The sequence below is a fragment of the Loxodonta africana genome, chromosome 27 (genome assembly GCF_030014295.1).
Source record: "Loxodonta africana isolate mLoxAfr1 chromosome 27, mLoxAfr1.hap2, whole genome shotgun sequence".
NCBI classification, from domain to species: domain Eukaryota; kingdom Metazoa; phylum Chordata; class Mammalia; order Proboscidea; family Elephantidae; genus Loxodonta; species Loxodonta africana.
The window spans coordinates 27,978,943-27,988,674 of record NC_087368.1 but is presented as its reverse complement, the minus strand read 5'-3'; the positions used below and the strand labels follow the sequence as shown (position 1 = coordinate 27,988,674).

General features: G+C 44.3%; 1 long non-coding RNA gene across 1 annotated transcript in view; it reads right to left on the bottom strand.

Annotated features, from left to right (window-relative positions):
- Positions 1-3,258: 3,258 nt before the first annotated feature.
- Positions 3,259-9,732, bottom strand: part of LOC135228766 (uncharacterized) — a 213,488-nt gene continuing 207,014 nt past the window's right edge. The window contains exons 2-3 of the long non-coding RNA XR_010319600.1: positions 4,058-4,192; positions 3,259-3,949 (exon numbers count right to left, since the gene is read on the bottom strand). This is a non-coding gene — a long non-coding RNA (uncharacterized LOC135228766). The remainder of the gene's footprint in view (positions 3,950-4,057; positions 4,193-9,732) is intronic.

The following is a 9,732-nucleotide window of genomic DNA, read 5'->3' as shown; positions in this document are numbered from 1 at the left end:
ATGTTAATTGAAGCAGGAGTGATTCAAAGGCAAATAGAAGTCCTTGAGAGGTGAGAGGGGAACTTGGGGATTGGGACTCTCCTTTTCCCATTACCCCTTATATTTAATTACTTGTTCTAGCCGCTGAATTGTAATTTGATTTGCCAGCAGGTGACTCCTGCCTGCTCTCATGTGTTAGTTTGAGTCCTTCAAGGAAAAATCTCTATAACCTATGGAGGTGCCTCTTTCACAGGAAGGAAACGGTTCTCTGGCAACTGGGTCTCAGGTTTGTGAGGGCCCCGTTCCTGTCCCTAGCACAGTTGAGGGTATCAGTACAAGGACAATACAATTCACTTAGTCCTGAGTTGTATTGCCGTATTTTCTCTGGTGCATTATTATTTCTATAATAACCCAGCACCAGAATTTTGTGTGAGCTTGGGCTCGTACAAAACAGAAACAGGCCCTGAGATAGGTAATTACTACTTGTTGAGATGGTGATCCTTGGAGACACTAAGGGAAGAGTGAGCGTATGAAACAGGGAATGAAGGCAGCCAATGAAAGTAGGTTAGCCAATTAGTTAACACCATGGGCAACTGGGGGGTAGCTCGCTGGGGAACTCAGAGCTAGTGCAGAACATGCCTCGGTTGTTCCACCTGTGGAGTGAGGAAGCTGGGACATTCATATACGAACCCTTCCAGTCACTGGTTGAAGGCTAAATCTCAGTTGGGGACGGGAATTAATGCCCCTGAACTTTTGGCCTACGATGCACACAGGCACCCCAACCAAAGCTTTCAAAAATATGGACCAGGCACCGGCTGTATCAGCTACAACCTGCCTGCAAATACTTCAGCTGTTTTAAACTCCAATGGTCCTTTAAATGAAACCCAATGCCACCAACTTCTAGGTAAACTACTGGAGGAAGTTATGAAGGTTATTTCAATCTGACATGAATGATGTTCTTTGAATCAGACTTTAGGAACCACGGTTAGAGTCACTATCCTTCACTCTTTCATCCCTTTTCATTTACCTCTAATAGGATTCTTGGGTTCAACATTCACATCCACTAGGACCTCCTTTGGATACAATATATATACTGGAACCTCAGGCTACTAAATATGAAGTAGAATTAACCACAAGGTAGGACTCCAAGTAGTTTTTTTTCATTTGTTGGTAAATAAAAAAATACTAATTTTTAAAAATCTTAACTTTCACACTGATTTACAATTAGCTTCAAACATTTGCAAAGTTCTTACAAGATAATTGTGGGAAGCAGGCATGAGATGATGGTAATAAGCCTGTATTACAAATGAGGACATTCCAAAGATACAGTTAAAAGTCACAATGCCAGTAAGGGAACGGACAGGGACTGGAACGCACGTGAGGAGGCAGCCAAGCACAGTGGTAAAGTGCCCAAGCTTCAGAGTCAGGCAGGCCCGCTTAATCACACCTACCCCTCTCAGTAACTGAGTGGCCTGGCCAAGTTACCTAACCTCCTCATGCCTCAGTTTCTTACCCAGGTAACGGTGGTGATGAAAGTACTTACCTCATATAATCACTGTGAGGATTAAAGGAGCCAATGCCTTATAAAGTGCTTTTCCCAATGCCTGACATATAAGTGCTCAGTAATTATCACTTGCTGTGAGTCAGAACGGACTCGATGGCAACCGGTTTTGGTTGTAATTATTACCACCACACCGATAACTTCAAAGCATATAGTAGAAAGTGCTCTTTCTACTATACATGGCTTGAAGTCCAGAGATAATATCTGTGGGATAATAGCTACCAAGAAGATCAGAGAACTATTTCATTTGCCACCCAGTGTAAGATGAATTCTCTTATCTTTGCTTCACATTTTGGGCACTCTAAAATCTCAGGTGTCGTGGTGGAGAGTGCTGGGGTTTTCTCAGAAATGCTCTCTACTAAAGCGACACTCATAGTCTGATAAGGCTTCCAATGGGTCGGACTCTTCCCCATAGTGATTGGGACCTCCTTGTCAGTATTTGGCACAGTGGTTAAGCACCATGCTGCTCACCAAAAGGTTGGCAGTTCGAATCCACCAGGTGTTCCTTGGAATCCCTATGGGGCAGTTCTACTCTGTCCTATAGGGTCGCTATGAGTCGGAATGGACTCGATGGCAAAGGCTTTTTTTTTTTTTTTTGGTCACTATTTAGAGGGAGACTCATCTGTCCTTGGACAGTATGGGACCGATGCTGCAAAAGAGATGGTGGGAAAGATGGTGTCTTGAACATCTATGTGTACGGTAAATTTCACTTCCTGTGAAAGCAATAGTGTCATCTCTGTGAGGAAGGTGGAATATCTGCCCATTTCACAGAAGAAGGAATTAAGGGCTGAGGTATTTGCTACATGGCCAAGGTAGGGAGTGGCAGATTCCCTTCTCCTGACTTGTGTCCCATGAATCTTCCCATTTCTTTTCAATCATTTTAAGCAAGAAGCCCTAATAAGCCACTCAGAGGTTAGTTACTCAGTGTTTTCAAAGGCCAACTCTAAGGAATTAAAAAGTTCATTCAGCTCTTTATTTACAAACAAAATAACCACCAATTATGTGCTGCTGCCTCATCCCAGTCTATTCACAACACGTAAAGTATTTATCTTCGTGATGTCCTTTTGGGGCCACTTATCACCATAACTATAGAAAACGTCATTTCCCCAATTTCGTATGTGAGGAAATTGAGGTTCAGAGAGTTTGTGGCTTGTTTTTGAGTCTCAGAGAAATAAATGGAGACCCAGGGTTAGAGATGATGGCAAAGCGCAGCACATCTGCCTGACAGGTTATGCCATGCCATAAGATTTCTAGACTTGACTCTAATACGAAGAGTAGAGAAGGTGACCACACTCTGTGACTCCACATGGAGACAATGGATGGCTCTAGTCATGTCTGGGAAAGAGCAGCAGTGTTGTCTCCAGCTGAGATCTCTAGCAGGTCAGCCACTCCCCTGGGCTTTCTTACAAAACCACCAAGGACACAGTTTTACAAGAAATTGACAGAGACCTTGTTGCTAAGTCAATTGAAGGAATTTTATTCGAAGGCAAGCACAGTTACAGAATGTTTGAGTCAGATACACTACAATTTCCCTAACAAGCATCCCTTGTTCTCTAATTCCTCCAGAATGGGCCAATCCACAGACAGACCTGAGCAATAGACTGCTGCTGAGGTCGGCTGATTTCCATTCATGCTTTGCCTTGGAAAACGCCATTGGAAAATTGTCCACTTACTGTTAACTAGCTTCCATTCAGGGTATTCAAAGCCACTTTTGATATTTATAATTTCTTCATGCAGGATCAGACAGAAATTAAATTTCAACCTACAAGGTTTGTGTTTCTTGTAGTGTAACATACATATCAAATAGTGTTCAAGAGCCCCAGGTATAATGTATGTTTGATTATATTTCAACTCTAAGCGATAACCACATTGAGATCGCTTCAGTAGCTAAGCAAATGTGACTCGGGCCATTACCTGGTTCCAAACTTAAAAAGAGAGAGAGAGAGAAAATGTATTTTTAATCTAAGCATCAGTACTACACAATTCACACTACACATCCCCATTTACTAGGTCACGTGGGATTGTAATTTAAAAAACCTACAGGGAAAGCATTTGCTCATAAACAAGGCTAATTTCAGCACAGAATCCTATTTTTCAAAGCAAATTCTTTTCTTACAATTTCCAAAGCTGAGAGAAGAAACAGAAAAGACAGAATAAAGAAAGCCAACCAGTCAAAAGCATCCCGAACCACGTGTATGTGGGTGATGGCTCAACAAAAACAATCCAACCCAGAAGTGCAGCTCAGACAGTTTCATTCTGAAGGGAAGCAGAGCTTGAATCCATTCTAGATGCTTCTTGGTTCCAGCTGCCATTTCTCTCCTGGGGGCCTGCAGCACCTTCCTCGTCACCCTTTTGCAGTTTCCCAGGACGCCTGAGAAGGTGCTCCAACCTCTGGCCAAAAAATGGCACCTATGGAAGGATATACAAGGAAAAAGCTTATCAGGCGTTACACAAACAATCTGATCATTAAAAGCTGATGGAGACCAGGGGAAGAAGGCAGAGTGGATGGGTCCTCACCTCCTTCCCGCTTGCTTCCTGCAGCCTCTCTAGCAGGATGGCTTTATGTTATGGAGAACAGCCAGCAGCTTGGAATCTCTAGCATCTTGCAGAGAGCTCACTGCAGCATCCATCCTCTTGCAGTACATGAGATCACTGTTGACAAGAACATAAAATAAATACCCGTGCATCAACGGTCTCTGGAATCTTCAGGAGAGGGTGACACAACAGAGTAACACAGACACATGGAAATGAGGGAAGGGAGGACGAGGAAGAATAAAACTCAGAAAGGATACTCTACCTGCCACCTTTCCCTGGAATTCCCTAGGCAGTCGTATCCTGGACTGGAGGCTTGAAGTGATTTCTAAGAACGCCCAGAGGTCTCAAAAGTCTGACGGGTCAGGATGCATCATTCCATTGCCATTCGGGCACCTGAACTCAAAACTCAGCTCCTTGAGAACCTCAGCCAGCCTTGCCCCAACTCTCCTCAGTGGATCCTGTCACTGAAATACTACATAACAGAGAGCAAAGCTCAGTTGAAAATTAACGGGAGGTCCTCCTTCTTCCTTTGCCCTGGGGAAGTAGTCGGGGGCAGGGGGAGGAGATGGGGATGGGGTGGGCATCAGCCATCTGGTATTCTCTTTAGTTGTTTCAATGTTCAAGTCAGCCCACTATCAGCTGCCCACCAAGTGATGAAGGCTCCAAGAAGATTCCTCCCATCCCATGGTTCATGCCCCTTGGTTCAATCTAGCATTGCCTGTTGATCCTAAGGCATCATTCAGATCGTGGGCAAAGTCTTTCTCCTATCCAGGCTTCCTGTCTGTAGCAAAAGAACTCCAGACCTGGAGCAAGAGTGACACCTGGCCCCACTTGTGACCCAAAAACTCATGAGAAGCCCAGGGCTACCTCTTTGTCCTTCATAGAACCTGTCTCCCCAGGACACAGCATAGGTAGCCTACCAATAAAGAACACAGTGGAAATCAGAGGACCTTGGAGTGCTACCAGGAAAGGCACAGAACATTCAAAAGAAAGGTAACCAAACAAGCCCAACTACCAGTGGCACGCCAAGAGGTGGTGAGTGGGGGAGTGGTCTATCCTGGAGACACGTAATAAGCATTATATTGTTTATAGAGAATGTAAAAGCAATTATAAAACTAAGTGTCGGTCTGCTTTTTAGTATCCCAATGCACTGGCAATCCTAAACCATGCTAATGTAAAATAGCTCCCCTCTCTTTTGATCCACCATTGCTAACTACCCATGGTACCCTTACACACTTTCCAGCCACAGCCTTTGCTTGAGCTCCTCCCTATGCCTGGAACCTTCTTCCTCCAATCCCACAAGTCCGTATTCTACCCACTTTCTAAGCCTCATTGCCAATGTGATGTCTTCAAATGAAGACTCTCATGACCCTGCTGGCTGGAAGTCATGCCTGTCCCTCCTTTTACCCCTAGAAGAATTTATCTACATTCCCTTATTTCTACCTTGTATTATTCTTATCCATGTAAATGTGTTACCTTTCTTATTAAGAGACAATAGAGTGCAGTGAAAAGAGTGTAGAGTGTGGGATTAGCTGCATAATGTGGGCTATCAGTAACACTCTTCAGCTTGTTTTCACATCTATAAAATGGGGAGATTATCATGTATTTCCCAGGGTTGTTGTATTACATTAGATAATATACATAAAGTACCTATTCTGAGGCAATGTACCCTCTATGGATACCTGTTTCTCTACTCTCTTCCTTCAAGGGAGAATATTTCTCTTTCATCTTTGTCCTCCCCTCCTTACCATCACAGGATTGCCCAGATAAATCGTTAACATGTGGAGGGGACTGAAAGAGAGTGTATAGAAGACCTACCGCATAGAGCTGTTGGAAGGATTAAATGACGAAATATGTGTTACGTGTTTACAACAGCACCTGGAACATGCTATGAGTTGTAAAAGCCTTTGTTAGATAAAATAATGTAGGATTCCTTGTCTCCACGAAACACTCCAAATAGAAGCGGATCAAGTTCCCCCTGCTTCAAACGTCTTACCACCTTCCCCAAATAAAAATATCAGGAGGAAAATGAAGACGGCAGATTATGTAGAAAACCATACAATATAGTGCCAAGAGACCTTCCCCCCTCTCTAACACCGGTTGCCATCCAGTTGATTCTGACGCATGGTGACTCCATGTGTGTCAGAGTAGAAGTGTGTTCCACAGGGTTTTCAATGGCTGATATTTTGGAAGATCACCAGCCTTTCTTCTGAGGTGCCTCTGGGTAGACTTGAACCTCCAATCTCCCAGTTAGCAGTTGGGCATGTTAACCACTTGCACTACCCAGAGACTCTCTTCCCCATTTAGGTAACCTGTATTGAAAACTCAATGTGCCAGGTACCATGCTAAGTACTTTACAAAAATAACACCTCATTTAATCCTCCCTTGAACCCTACGAGCAGCTGCCTCAACCATCCTTATTTCACAAATGTTGCAACTGAAGCACAGAGAGTTTAAGTAACCTGCCCACAAATGCACCATTGGTCAAGTGCAGAGATGGGTTTGGAAACTAGGTTTCTGAGTCATGCTCTCGCTCACTCTGCATCTATTGCAGAACTTTCTGTGAGGATACAAATGTTCTGTGCTGCCTAATAACGGAAGCCACTAGCTACACGTAGCTATTAAGGTCCTCCATGTGGCCAGCACCACTGAGGAACTGAATTTTAACTTTTATTTCTTTTTAACTAATGTAAATTTAAATGGCTGCACACGTCTAGTGGCTGCCATATTGGACAGTGCAAGTCTATTGTATCTTAGGGACCACCTTGTGCGGGTGCCTAGTTTTGCTGTTTGTAGATGACATCATTCTCCCTAGATGCGATATCAGAGGCAGAACCCTCAGCGTGAGGAACATGACGGTGCTAAGAATACAGCAGAGGCTTAGGAGCAAGATACATTTCAGTTTGAAATTCAGGTGCTATCATTCACTGGCTCTGCCCACAGCACATTATTTAACCTCGCTGTTTATCTGTTCAGGAGCCCTGGTGGCACAGTGGTTAAAGCATTTGGCTGCTAACCAAAAGATCAGCAGTTCGAACCCACCAGCCACTCTGCTAGGAGAAAGACGTGGAAGTCTGCTTCTGTATTTACAGCCTTGGAAACCCTGTGGGGCAGTTCTACTCTGTCCTATAGGGTCGCTATGAGTCACAATTGACTCAATGTCAGTGGGTTTAGTTTGGGTGCATCCACTCTCCTTTTTGTTAAGGTGGCATAATAATACTGGTTCCAGGATCAATGCGATCATCGTGTAACACAGCATGTAAGACAGGTGCTTAGCACAAGGCCTGGTATAAAGGGGCACAGAATACCAAAGTTGAACCACACATACACATACCTTGCATGGTTTCCCCTCTTCACTTGGTGAGGGTGCAGCAGACAAGAGGGAGAGAAAGCAAGAATATCAATAGCAGGGGGAGAAGGCTTTCCACCCGCATTCCGCTCAGTATGTGTGTGTATATCACAGTGAACATGGGATGAGGGACACAGACCTGTTGTTCTTATCTACTGCTTATAGGTGATTTTCTCCTAACATCCTGACTTTAGAATCTAATACCCCCTGCCCCCAAATAAGGGTCCTTAATGTCATTCCCCCTAGAACCAGGTTCCTGATGGACAGGCCACTGTTCTGATTATTTTTACAACTAACAACCCTCCTTATTGTATTAAATTATAGGTTTCTGCATTACATATTGTTGTTGTTGTTGTTAGGTGCCGTCGAGTTGGTTCCAACTCATAGTGACCTATGCACAACGGAACATAACACTGCCTGGTTCTGAGCCATCCTTACAATCATTGTTATGCTTGAGCTCATTGTTACAGCCACTGTGTCAATTCACCTTGTTGAGGGTCTTCCTCTTTTCCGCTGACCCTGTACCCTGCCAAGCATGATGTCCTTCTCCAGGAACTGATCCCTCCTGACAACACGTCCAAAGTATGTAAGATGCAGTATGTAATGCAAGACTGGCATTATATATGTATGCATTAAATTATATATTGATGTATTAAATTATATTTAAAAAATTATATATAGCCGCTGCGTATTGTGTATGTATATATACATATAGACACACACACGCACATTCTTATGCCCGCCAGCGTACTTGCATATTCTCATTCTCTTTCTCCTCCCTCCTCCCTTTCTCTCTGTTGGGTTTTAACTTATTATTCAGCTCCAAACCCACCCTGCTTTGTGATGTTGGCACTGGGACTCTGCAAATCACATTTCTCCTTGGCCAGCCAGCTCCGATAGGCTCTGCCAGTAGGGGGTGCCAGAGCATGACCGTCGGCAGGAAGAAAAGAAGAAATTGGCGACTTTGCTGCTTCCCATTCCGTCAGCATTGTCCCAGTAATAACTCTTCACCCTGGCAGCAGCAGTTGGTTCCAGTAATAGCAATTGATTCCAGTTTGTGGCTTCTCTATTCCCAGAATCAGTGTCACAATGCACCACCCCTCCACCCCCCGCCTTCCTTCAGCACAATCAGCCAGCCGGTGCCCCCAGCCTCAGAGGTCTGGGTTCCCCATCTGCCAGCTCTCTCTTCCAAACTTCTAAGTTTTCATTATCCCAGCCTCTCTTCTGATTCCCCCAGCTCTACGAGTGGTAGCTGCTTCCTGCAGTTACTACCTCTGTGATACCTGGGCAGCCCCTCAGTGCCTCTCCGGTGGTCCAGTACTTAGTCAACATTTCTTTACATACATTCTTTCTGCTGAAGTAACTGGTGTGGTTTCTGTTTTCTGCCTGGATGCAGCCTGGTCACTCTCTTCCCTCCTCTTCCACAGACATAATGTAATACTGGGTACACAAGAATGCATGAGAGTGTCACTGTACTGCCCTAGGATTTTGTTTATCACCCCCCCTCCCATGAAAGCTGTCCATAAATTATCCACATATCCTGACATTTCTGTTCCAGTTCTCTGCCTAGCATTTAAATACAGGCTAGGAAAAGGAGATATCCGATCATGGGATCTGATATATGGTTATGTGTTGCTTAATGTCCGCCATCCGTTCTGTGAAATAGGACTTGGTGTGGTTTGGACGCTGTGTGAACATCACGTTATATACAACATTGCCTCCAAACAACACTGTCGCTGTGTCTTTCAAAGCCTTAAAGCCTGACCTTGACTTGGCTTCCTTATGGATGAAGGCCCTTTCAGGCATTCATTTCCAGGATAAGGGGGCTTCGTCCATATTAAAAATTTGCTGGGACCAGTAACCTCTCTCTACAATTAATTTATCTAAGGTTTCAACAAATTCTTCCGCTGTCTTCCCATCAGCACTCGCGATTCACTGCTCACTCCCACATTACGCAGCGAAAAACATTGTTTGAAGCTCTGGAGCCACCCAGTGCTAGCACTAAACTCGATGCGGTCGTTTGGTCCTGCTTTTTCTTTAAGCGACTCGAACAAGCTTCACACCTTAGCTGTGACGGTCAACGCGCTGAGAGGGATTCGCTTTTGTGTTTGGTCCTCAATCCACGTCATTAGCAATTTCTTCAGACCTGATATGGGTCCCTCTTACATTTTCGTTAGCCTTTTGTTTCACTTCCAAATCGATACTTCCCCTTTGTCACTTGCTGCTGCTATCACTAGCATAGGTTTTGCTGCGTTTGGGAGCCATGATGCACTTCACAGTAATATTTTTGAAAGAAAACTAAACAGAG